Raw genomic sequence first — 18,868 nt, forward strand, 5'->3', positions numbered from 1 at the left:
AAAGCAAAAAAGAAACTTTATTACATTTATTTAGTGTGTGTACACCATGGTTATGTGTGGCAGTCAGAGGACAACTTGCAGGCAGGTGTTGGTCCCTTTCTCCCACTATTGGGTCCTGGAAATTGAAGTGAGGTGTCAGCCTTGGCAGAAAGTGTCTTTAGTACTTACAACTTGTCAATTGATTTCAAACATTTCTCTCTCTCTCTCATTAGTTTTTTTTTTTTTAAACAGGGTTTCTCTGTGTATTAGCCCTGGCTGTCCTAGAACTCTCTTTGTAGAACAAACTGGCCTTGAACTCAAGAGATCTGCCTGCCTCTGTGTCCTGAGTGCTGGGATTAAAGGCGTGTGCCACCACACCCAGCTTCTTTTTTAAAGTTTAAACAATTAAAAAGTTTTTATGTGTATGGGTGTTTTTTCTGCATTTATGTATGTGCACCACGTATATGCCTGGGTCCTGCAGAGACCAGAGGGCATCGGATCCCCTAGGACTAGGGTTATAGATAGTTGTGAGCTGCCATGAACTGCCATGTGGGTGCCGAGAACTGAACCTAGGTGCTCTCCAATGGCAGCCAGTACTCTTAACCACTGAGACACTGCTCTAACCCTCAAACGTTAATCAATAACAATCATCTCAGTGATTAATCCCAGTGGCAAAATTAATACACTAGGGTTCTTCTGCACTAAAACTCCTTTCTAGTACATCAAAGAAAGTCTATTTATTCTTCCATTCTGAGGAGAGACACAAGTCTATTTCCTGTTTCATTAATTTGATACTGGCTGCATCATTTTAAAATTTGATTCTTTTTGTGTGTATGTATGTGTGCAAGTGCATGAACACCATGGTATATGTGGGATCAACTCTCTCCTGCCATGTGGACGTTTGGTGATCAGTTCTCATGTCACCAGCCTTGTTGGCAAAAGCCTTTACTCGCTGAGCCGTCCACTGGCCCCCAAAGCCTATTTTCTTTGTTCCACTTTAAGTGGTATCACTCTGATCCTTGGGATTGGTATTGGGAGGAGAGGTTCTATCCTTAGCATCCACCACATTTGACCCCCTTGCTAGAATCTGGAGAGCTTACTTCTGCTCTGGCTCACTTTCTTGGAGCTGTGTCTTATGGAAAGACAGCCAAATGGGTTAAACAACTAAAAAGCATGTGATCTGGGCTATGGTAGGTGTGGGGGACGTACGCTTTTTACTTAGGGCCCCAGCAGAACTCCCACCCAGAGTTTCAGAGTTGCTAATGGTTAAGGATTGAGGGATGGGGTCATGCATCTAACACGGGACTGTGAACTCTGACATCTCCATTGTCACTCCCCATCACACTCAGTGTTCACAGGAGTCCCACACAGAATTCTGTAACAACTCTAACGGCAAGGCGACTATGCCTGACCTCAGGCTGCCTTGTCTTAAAGAGGCAGCCCATTTCCCCTTTCAGTGTGGAGTCTGGTCTTCACAAATGCTGACTCAATGGTGGAGTCATATGGTTGGAATTCTGTTCCTACAGTACTGCAGACCAGGACACCTTGACCTCCTGATGTTAGCTGGCATGAGCCACTTTCCCTGAGCCTTACATAGAAAGCAGCACTTCCAGTACTGTTGTCAGCAAGCTGTTCTCTTCCTCGGCCAGCCTCCCTGGACTGGCTGGAGTGCTCCACCATGTGGTCTATTTTCTCTTCCAGGATTTGCCCTTGGCTGCAGTCCTCTGCCATCAGGAGCACATGTATGCATCTGACCAGAAGAGACCAGAAAGGGGAGCCAGGAAAAAAATCAGATTCTTCAGCTAGGCAAACCACATAGACTAAGATATAGCAACACACACACACACACACACACACACACACACACACACACACAGATACACATGGACCTACATACACATAGATACACATGAACACAGAGAGACACACACAGAACAGATAAATACACACACACACACATAAATACACAGGCACACACTGTCTTATATACACAGACATACACGAACACACATGAACCCACAGGTACACACACTCTCACACACAAACACACAGATACATACAAACACACACATGAACACACAGATACACAACAGCACGTACATTTCTGAAATAGCAGTTTGAGGTTCAGGTGAAGGCCATCTGGACTTTGTATAGTAATTTCCTCAGGGACAAAGCACAGCCTCTTGGAGGGAAACCACTGGTTTTTTTGTTTTGTTTTGTTTTGTTTTTTGTTTTTTCAAGACAGGGTTTCTCTATGTTATCTTGGCTGTCTTGAACTCACTTTGTAGACCAGGCAGACCTTGACTTGATAGCGATCCTCCTGCCTCAGCCTCCCGAGTGCTAGGATTAAAGGCATGTGCTACCATGGCCGGCTGAGGGAAACTATTAAGGTGCAGTATGTTCTTGTGGGAGGGGGAGGTAGTGGTGATGAATACTCCATCCTGAAGGCAAACTCATTAAAACTCAGGAAGTAAATAACTCAAAGGTTATTTATTTGCTGAAGCAAGTCCCTGAAACTGACAAAACTCACTAGGCCCCTTTTCTCCCAAGATGGATAAGTAGTAAGAACTCAAGAGAGACAGCTTTGAGCAGACCATCTACTTGAGAGAGGCTCAGACCAGCTGAGCTGCCTGAAACTTTCTCCAATCGGTCCAGCTGCCACTGATGTGGGGTGGGTTTTGGAGATGAAGTGTCTTTGAGTCTTTTCTGGTCTTGGAAGTAACTCTTCACTCAGACTCCTGTAAGTAACACCAAGAAACTCACTGGCTGCCAGATGCACTCTGGTCGTACCTACTTTCTCTGTCACCATTCACAATCTGGGATAAGTAAATAAGTATGTGTCCACATCTTCCTACAAATAATGTCACACAACAATGGAGTTCATCCATCCATTCATCAACAATTTACTAAGGGGCTGGGAAGTAGCTCAACTGACAAAATGCTTCTGAGGAACCATGAGGCCCTGTGCTCAATCCCTAGCAAAATCCTTAACCCTGCACCTTAGAGTAAAGAACTGGAAGAACTGGTAAGCAAAGGTCTAAGAATTTGGGACAAAGTGGTGTGTAAGAGGTTCATGTGACTCAAGTGAGACAGACAAAAAAAGTATAAATTGAAGCCAGGCATGGTGGCACACGCCTTTAATTCCAGTATGACATGAAGCTGAGGCAGGCAGATCTCTGTGAGTTCAAGGCCAGCCTGGTCTACAAAGAGAGTTCCAGGACAGCCAGGGCTACAAAGAGAAACCTTATCTCAAGAAAAAAAAAAAAGATGATATTGGGTACGACTCATGGTTACTTAGCAATACTCACCGCACTGCCATACTAACCCAGTTAGGGTGGTTACAATTGAGCCAGGGTAAAGAGGAAAGGAGGCAGCATGGGGGCGGGGGCCAGTACTCTTAGAAGCTAACAGCTAAAAGCTCTGGCTATTCTTCCAGGGGACTCACGTTTAGTTTAGAACACCCAGGGGGAGGCTTACAGCTGACCTTCACTCTTGTTCCAAGAGATCTGGTGCCTTCTTCCAGCCTCTGTGCACACCAGACACGTACACAGTGCATGGACATACATGCAAAGCAATATACTCACATAAAGTAAAATAAGTAAGTCCAAAAATAAGTAAATATGTAAATAAACTAAATGTAAAGCTGGGCACAGTGGCACATGCCTTAAACCAGCATTTGGGAGGCTGAGGCCAGTAGCTCTCTCATAGTTCAATGCCAGCGTGGTCTACATAGCAAGCTCCAGGCCAGTGGAGGCTACATAGCGAGACCCTGTCTCAAAACAGAACCCCTCCCCCATAAACCAAACAACCAAAAATAAAGAAAAATTAAATGTAGCTCAGTGCTTACCTAGCGTGCAAACATGGGCCCTTATTTCAATCCCCAGCACTAAAAAAAAAAATCAATTTTGTTCATCCAAGACAAGAAATATTAGGGCTGGGGAGATGGTTCAATCAGTAAAGTTCTTCCCGCAAAAGCTCGATGACCTGAGTCTGACCCCAGAACCCTTGTTTTTTTTTTTTTTTTTTTTTTTTAAAAAGCTGGGCATGGCACTGCACTGTTTATAATCCCAGTGCTTGTGAGGCAGATACAAGTGGATCCTAGCCTAGCCTGATCTGTGGGCTCTATATCAATGAAAGACCTTGTCTCAGAAAAACAAAGTGGACAGTGCCTGAGAAACACTACCTGAGGCTGGCCTCTGGCTTCTACAGAAACACACTAGCAGACACACACACAAGAAATAAATCCTACACCTTGTGCTTTCAAGCCTCTTTTACCACATGATCTTTCCATAATCTTTATGTGTGTGGGCATTTTGCCTACATGTCTATCTGTATACTAGTCCGGTGCCCCTGGTACCAGAAGAGGGTATCAGATCCCTGGAAATGGAGTTTCCACACAGTTGTGAGCTGTCATATGAGTCCTAGGAATTGAACCTCGGTCCTCTGGAAAGCAATCAGTGAGTGCTCCTAACTGCTGAGCTATCTCTCTAGCACACCCTACCTTTTTTTTTTTTTAAACATGGTGCCGAGGACTGAATCATGGGCCTTACATATGCTAGGCAACTGCTCTACTATTTAGTTGCATTTTAGTTTGTTTGACTGGTTTTGGCTTTTGGTTTTTTGATATAGAGTTTCTGTGTAACTCAGAGAACTCAGAGATCCGCCTGCCTCTGCCTCCCGAGTGCTGGGATTAAAGGCATGCACCACGATGCCCGGCTGGCTTTTGTTTTTCTTTTTTGTTTGTTTTTGTTTTTTTAAATGTATTTATGTATTTTACATACATGAGTGCTGTGTCTTCATGAATACCATTACAGATGGTTGTGAGCCACCATGTGGTTGCTGGGAACTGAACTCAGGACCTCTGGGAGAGCAGCTAGCGCTCTTAACCACTGAGCCATCTCTCCAGCCCTGGCTTTTGTTTTTTGTCTTTTGAGACAGGATTTTTCTGTAGTAGCCTTGGTTGCCCTGGACTTGACTTGTAGACCAGGCTGGCCTCCGGCCTTGAACTCAGAGAGATCCACTTGCCTCCCTGAGTGATGGGATTACAGACGGGGGCTATCATGCCTGGCTTGAATTTTAGTTTGTTTTTTAATTTTCCTTTTGACGGTCTTGCTAAGGTGCCCTGGCAGGCCTTGAACTTGTGATCTTTCTGCCTTAGTCTCCCAAGTAGCCAGGGCTTTAGCTTTACATTACACTACCCTCTTATCTGTAGGATTTAATTCTATCTTGTATAAAAGCCAAATTATTTAGTCCATACGAACTTCCAGTAGGCACAAAGACTAAAGAGCTTTGTTACAAACAATTATGTACCAAGAACTTTACTAAAATGAGCAGAGAACCCAAAAAGAAATAAATGTTAACTTGATTTTTCAGAAGGTAAAAAAGAACTCAAAACCATCCTCAGGAAAAAAATAATGTACTTTCTTTTTGTTGCTGAAAAGGGAAAGAGTGTTTAGTAATGGCAGGGAAGAGATCCAGGGGTGTGTATGGGGGTGGGAGGAACCAAGGAAGCCTTGAGTGAATGACATTTTGAATGCATGTGTATTGTTTAACATGGGCACAGCTGTGGGAAAATGGCCATGTCTCCTCTGGACTAGGCTCAAGGAATTGACAGTGCCTTCCCTCTTGGTCCCTGTGGGACTGTTGATAGTGTATGCAGAAAATGCCCACCATAGCTCCCTGCTCGCCATGTTTACTGCCTGAAGACTGCTCCCCTACGGACTGTTCTTGCCAGAAGTAGTTAAACCTGCCTCCCTGTTCAACAGGGTACAATAAACATGCTGAGTTCATGTGCTGAGGCTTCTCCATTGGACAGTCCAGTGCACCCAAACCCAGCTTTTCTGTACATTTGTCAGTATATTTTTCTTTTATTTCCTCACTGCCCTAGTCACGTTAATCCCTGAAGCCAGGTAAGGGCTTGGCAAGGGTGAGGAACGAAGGCTGTTTTACCAGCACTGGGTACCTTCAACAAGGCCGTGGATTTCCTCTGTAACATCTGGCAGCCTGAGAGAGAGTCAAAAGACAAGTTTTCTGAATCAGTAAAGTGTCTCAAGACTAAAGGTTCATGTGTGTATCCTGGTACTTGGAATTTGAGACAGGATGTTTGCTGCAAGTTCTAGACTATGCTGGGTTCCATGATAAGACCCTATGTCCAAACAACAAAAAGCTAGACAGAGTGGCACACACCTGGCCTGCAATCCTGGTACTGAGGGGAGGAGGCACGAGGATTAGGAACTCATCATCAGCTTCACAGTGACTCTAAGACCAGCCTGGGTACAAGAGATACTGTCTCAGAAAAGGAGCAAAACAACAAAACCCTCACGAGCCAGGTGTGGTGGTGCACACCTTCAATCCCAGCATTCAGGTAGGTAGAGACAGGCAGATCTCTGTGAGTTCAAGGCCAGCCTGTCTACAGATTGAGTTCCAGGACAGCCAAGGCTACACAGAGTAACTCTATCTTGAAAAACCAAACCAAAGCAAAGCATTCAGCACTGTGACATGGCTCCTGCCACTCCTGAGCTTTTCTTAGACGCCCTGTCCACATCTGGCAGGAGGTGCTGTGGCTGAGGCAGATGGAGCAGTCCAGTTTCTGAGAGGTTGATCCAAAGCAACAGCTACTACTCCCTGGCATCCAGGAGGGAAACTTGATAGCCAAGGAGTTGTGTACAGACCAAATAATATGACCGGCCTTTCTAATATACTGAGAACCAACAGACGAAACAGCAAGTCAGCCCCACCGTAGTTAGGCAGCAGGAAAGGCACTTAATGTACTTTAAATAGCAACAGTGCTGATTATGCAAATGATCCACAAGAAGCTCATGATCTAAGAAACTGAAAAGGAGAACACAAAATACTGTTCACTGTATGCAGTGTGCTAAAATCATAAGCATATTTGGAGTAAAAAAGTAAGTCAGATACAGTGGGCACCTATAAACCAAGCTGTTTGGGAAGCTAAGACTGGAAGATTCCTTAAGCCTAGGATCAGAAGTTTGAGGCCAGCCTCAATGATACAATGAAATTTGTTAAAAAAAAAAAAAAATTAGCCAAGTGGTGGTGGTGCATGCCTTTAATCCCAGCACTCGGGAGGCAGAGGCAGGCAGATCGCTGTGAGTTTGAGGCCAGCCTGGTCTACAAAGTGAGTCCAGGACAGCCAAGGCTACACACAGAAACCCTGTCTCGAAAAACCAACCAACCAACCAACCAAACAAACAAACAAAAATGTTAAACTGGGGTTAATAAAAGAACATTTACAAAGCTAAATACAATTGTATGGTACTGGTATAGAGGATATGTATACCTCAATGAACAAAACTAACAGTCTAAAAATAAAAAGATCTATGGACATCTGGGTGCGGTGGCGCACGCCTTTAATCCCAGCACTTGGGAGGCAGAGGCAGGCAGATCTCTGTGAGTTCAAGGCCAGCCTAGTCTACAAAGCCAGTCCAGGGAGCCAAGGCTACACACAAAAACTCTGTCTTGAAAAACATAAATAAATAAATAAATAAATAAATCTATGGACTATTAATTTTCCATAGGGTATTAAGACCACTTAAAACAGAATTGCAGTTCAACAAGATTTAAACTTTTATACACAGAAGGACAATCAAGAAGTGAAAAATCGGGCTGGAGATGAAACAACTCAAGAAGACCTGAATGAAGCCAGGTGTGGTGGCGCACACCTGTAATCCCAGCACTCAAGAAGCAGAGGCAGGCGGATCTCTGTGGGTTCGAGGCCAGCCTGGTTTACAAAGTGAGTCCGGGACAGCCAAGGCTACACGGAGAAATCCTATTTCAAAAAACTAAAAACAAACAAACAAACAAAAATCCTAAGAGGACCTGAATGAAAGCGGGAGTGGGATGGGGGGAAGCACCTGCACGCTGAGTCATAATAAGAATTTCAGGGAGCAGTCTGGTCTCCAAATCCAAGAGTCTCAGACCCCAGAATTAAGAGCTGTAACACTGGCCACCGCCAGTGTTAAGGGCCCCAATACCCGAAGCCTGGGAGAGGACCATCGTGAGAAGCTGCCACCTACTGCTGCCAAGCCCTAAGGGAAATTAAAGTGCTAGAGCCTGAGGGAGGAACACACCAGTGTCCTCTCTGGCCTCAAGTGGGGATTCTAGCTCAGGTCCTCCTGCTTGCACTGCAAGTTCTTACCCACTGAGCCATCCTCCCCGCTTCTCTCTTTCTCTCCCTTGCTCCTCTCTTCTGTACAGCCCAAGACAGCCTCAAACTTAAGGATTCTCTTGCCCCAGCCTCCTGGTGCTGTAACTACAGGCATCTGCTACCGTGCCTGGCTTTCAGTGCTTCCTATATGTAAACAGGGCTTAGGTTTGGCCTTCTGCTTTCTCCACTCTGCACTGGAGCCTCAAGGAAGCACAACTTTTCTATCTTTAGTACTGGTGTAGTGCTTTGAAAATAGAGACATTAACTCAACATTTCATTATTCGGTTATACATTTATTTATTATTTATTTTTTAAAGATTTATTATGTATACAGTATTCTGCCTGCAATTGAGCTAGCACGCCAGAAGAGGGCACCAGATCTCATTAGAGATGGTTGTGAGCCACCATGTGATTGCTGGGAATTGAACACAGGACCTCTGCAAGAGCAGACAATGCTCTTAACCTCTGAGCCATCTCGCCAGACCTACATTTATTTTTTGATATAGGTTTTCACTCAACCCCTGGATGGCTTATAAATTGACCAGTGGCCTCAAGTGACTGGAAACCAAGAATTTTCAACCCTATTTCGAGATAAATTGGATTTGAATAAACTACATAGCAAAGGTCTTATTATACAGCATGGGCTGGATTTTAATTCTTGGTCCTTCTGTCTCCCACATGCTGGTATTACATGTATGTACTCAAGGCACTGCTTACATACATGAAGTAGTCATGTTCATAGCAGATTCTCCTATCGTATCCACGTAAGCAGAGCCTCAGCAGCAAACAGACTGCTGGATGATGGCAGAGCTGTTCTGGAACAGGTTTTCTCACAAACCTGATGACTTGTCAGAGTGAAAACAGGTTAGGATGCTGGTGCTGAGGAGGGTAAGATCCTAGAAAGTGGGAATGAACACAGCTGCAACTTGGCAGAATTCTATTTTTAATGTCATGATAATGAGAAAGCTGCCGCCAATGCACAGAACACTTAGCAGTGCCGGCTTCCAACTGAGCCATTAAGGTAAGTGAAGAAGAAAGCTCTGGGGGAAAACATCCTTGGGAACCAAAACAAAATGAAAACAAACAAAAAACCAAAACCAACAAAACAAAAATAACCATTGAGTTTGAAGTTCTCATTACAGTCTCAAAAACAGAAATACCGGAGCCTGGGCCCTGGGAGGCAGAGGCAGACGGATCTCTGAGTTCAAGGCCAGCCTGGTTTACAAAGTGAGTTTCAAGATAGCCAGGAATACACAGGGAAACCCTGCTTTCAAATCCAAAGTAAAATACCTCCCTGTTTTTACAGCCAGGCATGGTGGCGCACACCTTTAATCCCAGCACTTGGGAGGCAGAGGCAGGTAGGTGAGTTTGAGGCCAGCCTGGTCTACAAAAGCAACTCCAGGACAGCCAGGACTGTTACACAGAGAAACCCTGTCTTGAAAAACCTAAAAAATACCTTCCTATTTTTGAACTCGGGGTTATTCTTGTGCTAATGCAATTTATTCACGTAAGCCACCTTCCTGTAATACTGCTTATTCTCATTAACTGGGTTTCAGAGAGGGTGAGAGCTACTATCAGATCACACTGGAGTTTCACAATTTAAGAGAGAGATTTCCAAGAGAGAGAGAGAGAGAGAGAGAGAGAGAGAGAGAGAGAGAGAGAGAGATTCCCCTTGTCCTTGCATTCCTTCCACGATCAGTCTAGGATCTTTCTTTGTAGCTACATGTGTATGACTCATGCAGGAGATGTGTGGATTGCATGCCCATGCACGTGTATGCAGTGGCCAGAGGGGGACATTGGGTGTCTTCCTCTGCCACTCTGTGGCCGTTTGAATAGGTTTGGTCCCCAGAGACTCATGTGTTTGAATGCCTGTCCAAGAGAGGGCACCATTAGGTGGTGTGGCCTTGTTTGAAGAAGTGTGTCACTGAAGGGGTGGGCTTTAAGGTCTCCTACGCTCAAGCTCCGCCCAATGTCTGAGTCCCTTTCTGCTGCCTGCAGATCAAGATGCTCTGGGTTTCTCCAGCCTGAACTCTACCTGTCACTGCCATGGGCCTCGGGGGTAACAAGTATATGCAGACACGCCAGGCTTTTCGGGTGGATGTTGAGGACTTGAACCAGGTCCTGATGCTCGCACAGCAAGTGCTCTCACCCACTGAGCCATGTTCCTAGCCTCATCCTATGACCTTGTTTGATATATTTTCTCTCTCTCTCCATTTTACCAAATACAATGGAGCAATAGCAGATGTTCTTAATATCTGTAAAGTGTATATGAGCATATATGATGGGGCTAACTGTGGAGAAGAAAGTTTTAACAAGGATAGTTTATGTGACATAGCAGAGGGAAGGAGATAGCAAGAGAGAAATCGGAATGACGGAGGGAACAGCAGTCCTGACACAGAAGGCAGCACTCAAGTTCGCAGATGAGTAACAGTGGCAGAGGACTGGAATACAGCTCAGCGGCACAGCACTCAACGGCAGGGCATGGTGCTGCACGCCGTTAGTCCCAGCACTCTGGAGGCAGAGGCAGGCGGATCTCTGTAAATCTGACATTGGCCTGACATACACAGTAATCCAGAGCAGTCACTCTAGCTAGCATATTTTAAACAAATGTATTTTACTAAGATTGGAGAAAGCACTCAGGAGCACTTTCTAAGACCAGCATAACCATTACTCAGTTGATTCTGTCTAGGGGCTGGAGAGATGACTCAGCAGTTACGAGCATGCACTGGTCTGGCTGAGGACCTGAGTCTAGTTCCCAGCACCTACACCATCAGCTCATGATCACCTGTCACTCAAGCTCCAGGCTCCCACACCTTCTGCTTCTTCAGGGGCGGCACTCACGTGCAACCCCCCCCCCCCATGTACACATAATTTAAAGATCATAATAAAATCTAAATACCTATGGTCTGTCCTTACCAACTATCTCACGCTGAGCAAGTTTACAGACTCTGGCCTTTTCCCTATGACACGGAGGAGCATGTTTTCATACATGGAAAAGCTGTCATTTCCCCTCCTTCCTTTCCTTTTTTGAGGCAGAGCTTCATGGTGTAGTTCTGGCTGTCCTGGAACTCCCTGTATAGACCAGGCTGGCCTCAAAATCACAGAGATCCACCTGCCTCTGCCTCTGAGTCCTGGGATTAAAGGTGCGCACCACTATATTACGTGAAAGCTCTGTTTTATACATCTGGTCTCAAAACCAAAACCCACTTTTATTTGGGAACTTATACTTCTCTTTATGACTCAAAGCCAGTGATGTAATGGTCTAAAGTGGGATATTATTTCTAAAAGTACCCTTCTTAGCTGTGCCATTACTGTCCCTTTAAATCTGTTTACTGACTCCTACCCACACGCACTACTCTTTCGCCTTCATTTCAAACATTAATAAAAAGAGGAAGCTATCTCAGTGATTAAGAGAGCTTGCTGACTTTCTATACGACCAGAGTTCAGGCCTCGCCACAACCTGCTGTTGTAGTCTTATTTTTCTCTGTGTAGCCTTGGCTGTCCTGGACTGGCTTTGTAGACCAGGCTGGCCTCCAATTCACAGCAACCTGCCTGCCTCTGCCTCCCAAATGCTGGGATTATAGGCCTGCACCACCATGCCCCTCTTCTCCTTCTCCTCCTCTTCTTCTTCTAAGATTTATTTATTATGTATATAGTGTACACCTGCAGGCCAGCAGAGGGCGCCAGATCTCATTATAGATGGTTGTGAGCCACCATGAGGTTGCTGGGAATTGAACTCAGGACCTCTGGAAGAGCAGACAGTGCTCTTAACCTCTGAGCCATCTCTCCAGCCCAATTTTTCTTTTTCTTTCTTTCTTTCTTTCTTTCTTTCTTTCTTTCTTTCTTTCTTTCTCTTTTCTTTTTAGTTTTTCTAGACAGGGTTTCTCTGTGTAGCCTTGACTGTCCTAGACTCACTTTGTAGACCAGGCTGGCCTCGAACTCACATTGATTCTCCTGTCTCTGCCTCCCAAGTGCTTCCCAGCTCAATTTTCCTTTTTCAAAAACTGCTATCACCAAGTGTGGTGGCGCACGCCTTTAATCCCAGCACTCAGGAGGCAGAGGCAGGTGGATCACTGTGAGATGAGGCCAGCCTGGATGACAAAGCAAATCCAGGACAGCCAAGGCTACACAGAGAAACCTTGTCTCAAAAAACAAAAAACAAAACAAAACAAAAAACAACAACAACAAACAACTCCGCCAAAAACAAACTAACAAAAAAATAAGAGACATTAAAGAAAATAAAAAAGAAAAAGAAAAAAGAACCGCCTGGCTACATAGTGAGTTCTAAAACAGCCAGGGATATGTAGAGAAATCCTGTTTCAAAACTAAACATATCCCCATAGCTGCTGGCTTCCTGATACATTTTGCAGTACTGTGTTCAGTGCTGAGTTTTAGGAGCAGCACTGCCTAGAAAACATGATAAACTACATTTCCCCCCCAGTTTTAAAAAAAAAAATCTTTTCTCCCTTGTAACTACTTATCAACATGATTTGGTTTTATTTCCCCAATAATAAAAGATTTATAGCTGGGTGTGGTAGCACACACCTGTGACCCCATACCTGGGAGGTAGAAACAGGAGGATCAGGAGTTCAAGGCCAGCCTGAGACATAAAGGGATTCTCAGTCCTTTAAGTAAGTATTCTAATCGGTTCGATACCGAGCTGAATGAAATCAGGCTTAGCTCACAGGTATGCCTGTCATCCTTATTCATGTTTTGGTCTTTTTCTGATCATGCACATTTGAACTTTTCTCATGTGGTGCTGTAGTAGGGCTATGTTTTATGGACAGTTATTCCAGATTTCCAATTGCTTCAGAAGTTATTACTGCCACAGTACTATGATACTACACTAGTCAAACTTTAGATTATTTGTCCCCTGAAGACAACACTGTAGTAAGAATTTTGGTTTCTTTTTTCTTTCTTTTTTTTTATTAAAAAATATTTTATTTAATTTTCATTTATGTGCATTGGTATGAGGGTGTCAGATCTTGGAGTGACAGTTGTGAGCTGCCATGTGGTTGCTGGGAATTGAACTCTGGTCCTTTGGAAGAGCAGGCAATGTTCTTAACCACTGATATTTATTATGTATACAGTGTTCAGCCTGCATGTACACCTGCAGGCCAGAAGAGGACATCAGATCACATTATAAATGGTTGTGAGCCACCATGTGGTTGCTGGGAATTGAACTCATGATCTCTGGAAGAACAGGCAGTACGCCTAACCTCTGAGCCATCTCTCCAGCCCACAGAGCCATCTCTTTAGCCCCCGAATTTTGGTTTCTTAAAACAAACAAACAAACAAAAAAACTTAGTTCCGTGACTGCTTCTGTTTTAACCCCAGGTGTGGGGTATGGGGTCGCTTCAGTCTGACCACAGCCACTATGACTGGTGTCATATGCTCTATGCTCTATGCTCTAGGAGGGGCTCAGTTTCTGCCAGCTGCAGGTAGTTTAGTCCTGGAGAGCCCAGAGAGGGGCTGTGGTGGCTGCTGCTCCTCCTGCTGCTGCTCCTGCTGGGTATTACGATGATGAGGACTGGACTTGTCCTAGGATCCTGAGGCCCCAATCAGCAGAAAGTAGTCTAAAGAGGTCTCCTCCTGTTTTCCCTCTCACCTCCTTTCTCTCTACCTAGTGGGGGGGGGGGTTGGAAGGGATTAGGGTGGAATAAGGGTTGGAAGGGTGGTAGGTATAACCCAATACGATAGGCGTCCCCAAAACACTGCCTACACAACACTCATATCATATGAAACACCTCAAAGAGCTAGACTCCTGGCTCTCTGTTAAATGAGAGCTAACCCAGAGACAAAGCCAGTTATGTCAAGAAGTATAACCCTGCGTCCCAGGAAGGATAGGCTGCTCATTTTGCTAATCAAATATGCTAGTGGAGGAGCTGCAACAGAAAGGCAGCTCTGTTTGTTTGTTTTTTCCTTTGGTTTTTCGAGTCAGGGTTTCTCTGTGTAGCCTTGGCTGTCCTGGACTAGCTTCATAGACCAGGCTGGCCTTGAACTCACAGCGATCTGCCTGCCTCTGCCCCGCCCCCAGTGCTGTTTGTGGTTTTGTTTTTGTTGTTATTGCAGTTAATTGTTATCTGTATGGGCTAGGAAGCCAATAACTGACACAAAGAGACTGAAATGTAATTCAAAGCTGCAAGCACTATGGCTGGGCAGAATCTAAACTGCTAGTAAACTAAAACTAAACTAATCTAAACCTATGTCCTCATAACCTACATATATCCCAAGCACTTACAATCTGATGGTCCTGCCAATCTGATGGTCCCTGGGTAGCGTCTCTCCATCAACCCCCTCTGTCTACTGTTCCCTCAACTGCCAGCTCCAGGCTCCTCCTCCTCTCTTGGAAGCCCTGCCTTCCATTTCCTGTCCTTCTGCCCAGCTGATTGGCTAAACAGTGCTTAACTGACAACTGCTACATCCACTCAAGACATTCCTCCACAATTTTTGTTTTGTTTTGTTTTGTTCTTTTCAGCAAAAGCAGGACAAGGTGTTAGTGAAAACTTTTGGAGTGAGATGTAATGGGCTGGCTCCAGTTGGTCCATTCACATGGTGTGCTATTTAAATAGCTCTTGAAATTGTGATAAAATATTTTGGAATATGCAAAATGTACAGGTTATGCCAAGCATAGTGGTGCATTCCTTTATCCCAGCACTGGGGAGGCAGAGGTAGGTGGGTCTCTCACGTAGAGGCTAACTGGTCTACAGAGTGCGTTCCAGGATATCCAGACCTATATAAGAAAAACTCATCTCAGAAAAAAAAAACAAACAAAAAAGTGCAGGCAATAGTTTTATGAATCTTAAGAAAGTAGTATTTTAGTCAAAATATATAAACCTCATGGCTATTTCTTTGAAGTACAGACTTTCATTTTATGTATGCTTGTTATATAGTTTTGGGATTTTCAGTCCTGGTGATGGAACTCAGGGTCCTATGCATGCTAGATAATCATTCTGTCACTGAGCTACACACCTGATCCCACGTTATTGTTTGGTTGTTAAAATTCATTTTTAATTATTCTATGTGTGTGTCTAAAGAGTGTGTGAATGTGAGTGCAGGTGCCCATGGGAGCCAGACAGGGGTGAGATCCGCTGGGGTGTCTGATGCAGACAATCAGCATCCACACACAGGCATAGTAGACATTCTAAAAACAGTACAAGTGCCACCTGTCTCTACAGTGACTTCAGGAACACCAGTGCCGCCTGTGTCTGCGGTGACTTCAGGAACACCAGTGCCACCTGTGTCTGCAGTGACTTCAGGAACACCAGTGCCGCCTGTATCTGCGGTGACTTCAGGAACACCAATGCCATCTGTGTCTGCGGTGACTTCAGGAACACAAGCGCCGCCTGCCCCTATGACTTCAGGAACACAAGCGCCGCCTGCCCCTATGACTTCAGGAACACAAGCGCCGCCTGCCCCTATGACTTCAGGAACACAAGCGCCGCCTGCCCCTATGACTTCAGGAACACAAGCGCCGCCTGCCTCTATAACTTCAGGAACACAAGCGCCGCCTGCCTCTATGACTTCAGGAACACAAGCGCCGCCTGCCCCTGTGACTCCAGGAACACAAGCGCCGCCTGCCTCTGTGACTTCAGGAACACCAGCGCCGCCTGCCCCTATGACTTCAGGAACACAAGCGCCACCTGCCCCTATGACTTCAGGAACACCAGCACCGCCTGCCCCTATGACTTCAGGAACACCAGCGCCGCCTGCCCCTGTGACTTCAGGAACACAAGCGCCGCCTGTCCCTGTGACTTCAGGAACACAAGCGCCGCCTGCCCCTATGACTTCAGGAACATAAGCGCCGCCTGCCTCTATGACTTCAGGAACACCAGCACCGCCTGCCCCTATGACTTCAGGAACACAAGCGCCGCCTGTCCCTATGACTTCAGGAACATAAGCGCCGCCTGCCTCTATGACTTCAGGAACACCAGCGCCGCCTGCCTCTATGACTTCAGGAACATAAGCGCCGCCTGTCCCTATGACTTCAGGAACACAAGCGCCGCCTGCCTCTATGACTTCAGGAACACAAGCGCCGCCTGCCTCTGTGACTTCAGGAACACCAGCGCTGCCTGCCCCTGTGACTTCAGGAACACCAGCACCGCCTGCCTCTGTGACTTCAGGAACACAAGCGCCGCCTGCCCCTGTGACTTCAGGAACACAAGCACCGCCTGCCTCTATGACTTCAGGAACACCAGCGCCGCCTGCCCCTATGACTTCAGGAACACAAGCGCCGCCTGTCCCTATGACTTCAGGAACACAAGCGCCGCCTGCCTCTATGACTTCAGGAACATAAGCGCCGCCTGCCTCTATGACTTCAGGAACACCAGCGCCGCCTGCCTCTATGACTTCAGGAACATAAGCGCCGCCTGTCCCTATGACTTCAGGAAAACAAGCGCCGCTTGCCTCTATGACTTCAGGAACACAAGCGCCGCCTGTCCCTATGACTTCAGGAAAACAAGCGCCGCTTGCCTCTATGACTTCAGGAACACCAGCGCCGCCTGCCTCTGTGACTTCAGGAACACAAGCGCCGCCTGCCTCTGTGACTTCAGGAACACCAGCGCCACCTGCCTCTATGACTTCAGGAACACCAGCGCCGCCTGCCTCTATGATTTCAGGAACACAGTCCATCAGAAGCGCCAGTCTGAGTCAGAGGCAGAGCATTAGGTTGCCGAGGTGTCAACCCCAAAGAACCTTTGCTTCTCTGGAACTAAGGCACACTTCTGCCACGCACGTTGTCAAATGCCTGCAGCTCCTATGGGCACCATGTGTGCATGCCCTACCTTTGTTTTTATTTTGAGACAAGTTGTCACTAAAATGCTTTGATTAGCCTTGAGCTTATGTAGCCTAGGTTGGCCTCAAACTTACAGCTCTCTATCAGAGCACAGTTCAAGAAGGGAACTGTGTGAGAGTTCTGAGTGCATGGGAGAGAACCCCGAGAAAGCGTGAGTCTTGTGACCTCAGTTTCTTCAAAACACAGTTGCTCTGGGAATGTGTTGTCCTGCTCCTCCCAGGTGGAGCAGGAAGGAGTGCGTTTACTTCAGCTGTGGTTAGTTACGTGCCTCTATGAAAACCATGGTTTTGCCACTTGCAGCTCATTGTCTGATTGAACACCTTACTCATGTGATTCTTAACCTGCAGAGTATACATTCTCTGATGCACTGAGTAAAGGTGGCTACAGCATGCGACTGCACTCTGCCTCATTTTTAGGCTCCACTCTCCCACGTTCATGCCACCAACTACAGCAGTAAACAGTTCTCCTGCCTCATCTTCCTACGACTGCCTTATGGCATGCACCCAGCTTGCATATATTCTTTATCTGTCTCTTATCCTGTATCACTTTCTTTTCTGTAACAGTACTGACGTTTTAAATATCATCTGCCTCTTCCACCGATTTCAAGTATTTTGTTCACACAAAGAAGTCCCAGTATCTAAAAATACCAGCTAGTATCTAGTAGGTTTTCAAAAAATATTTGTAAACTTAACAAAAATGTTTATTAAACGTAAAAAAAATTTTTTTAGACTGGGTCTCACTGTAGCTCACACTGGCCTCACACTCTCTCACATACATACCAAAGAAGACCGTCAGCTTCTGAGCCTCCTGCTCCCACCTCCAGAGCTGGGACTCAAAGCTTGAACTCTGCTCCTCAGTGTGTATTGTTAGGACCAAACACTGGGCTTCTGGCACGCTAGGCAAACACAGCATCAACTGAGATGTTTTAAAAGGACGTGGCTTTGCACCATGAGACCTGAGTTCGACTCCTCAGCGCCCACACTAAAAGCCAGGCATGACTGTGTATCTATAACCTAGCACTGCGGAGCATTGGCAGGAGGCTCCCTAGGCTGGAGAGCTGTCGGAGGATCACTGGCAGCCAACCTAGCTTAAAGGTCACACTTCCGGTTCAGTGAGAAACCCTACTTCAGGGCATAAGACACTGGACATCTTGCTCTGACCTCCATATCCACACACATGGGCACACACCACCCACTAATGGGATACCATCCCCACGCGCACACTCTTTGGGGTGTGTGTTTATTTGTGTGAACGCTTTGGCTAGCATGGATGTCTGTGCACCATGTGAGTGTCTGGTACTCACAGTCAGAAGAGGGAGCTGTAGGTCCCCGGAACTGGATCCTGGCGGCCTTGAGCTGGGTGCTGGGAAATGAACCTGGGTCCTCTGTAAGAACAACAAGCGCTCTTAACCCCTGAGCCATTGCTGTAGTTCCTACATCATGTTTTTAAAAAGCACCTCAGAGCCGGGCGGTGGCGGTGCACGCCTTTAATCCCAGCACTTGGGAGGCAGAGGCAGGCCGATCGCTGTGAGTTCGAGGCCAGCCTGGTCTACAAAGCGAGTCCAGGACAGTCAAGGCTACACAGAGAGACCCTGTCTCAGAAAAAACACAAAAACCACACAGTACTTGCTGCTCTTCCCGAGGCTCTGACCTGGTTCCCACACCAGCCACACTTCTTGGCCAATAACTGCTTATAACCCTAGCTTTCCTATGGCCTCTGAGTGCAGATATAGACACACAAATAAAAATAAATCACTTTTTTTTTTTTTTTTTTTTTGGTTTTTAGAGACAGGGTCTTGATGTGTAGCCTTGGATGTCCTGGACTCACTTTGTAGACCAGGCTGGCCTCGAACTCACAGCGATCCACCATCCTCTACCTCCCAAGTGCTGGGATTAAAGGAGTGCACCACCACGCCCGGCTTTTTTTTTTTT

At 46.0% G+C, this 18,868-nt stretch overlaps 1 long non-coding RNA gene across 2 annotated transcripts in view; it reads right to left on the bottom strand.

Annotated features, from left to right (window-relative positions):
- The window catches only part of LOC311607505, a 21,253-nt gene continuing 2,385 nt past the window's right edge, over positions 1–18,868 (bottom strand). For both annotated transcript variants that reach the window (XR_014782613.1, XR_014782614.1), the window contains exons 2-4: positions 18,241–18,321; positions 2,581–2,717; positions 1–1,729 (exon numbers count right to left, since the gene is read on the bottom strand). This is a non-coding gene — a long non-coding RNA (uncharacterized lncRNA). The remainder of the gene's footprint in view (positions 1,730–2,580; positions 2,718–18,240; positions 18,322–18,868) is intronic.

The sequence above is a fragment of the Acomys minous genome (genome assembly GCF_964271855.1).
Source record: "Acomys minous genome assembly, chromosome: 10".
Taxonomy (NCBI): domain Eukaryota; kingdom Metazoa; phylum Chordata; class Mammalia; order Rodentia; family Muridae; genus Acomys; species Acomys minous.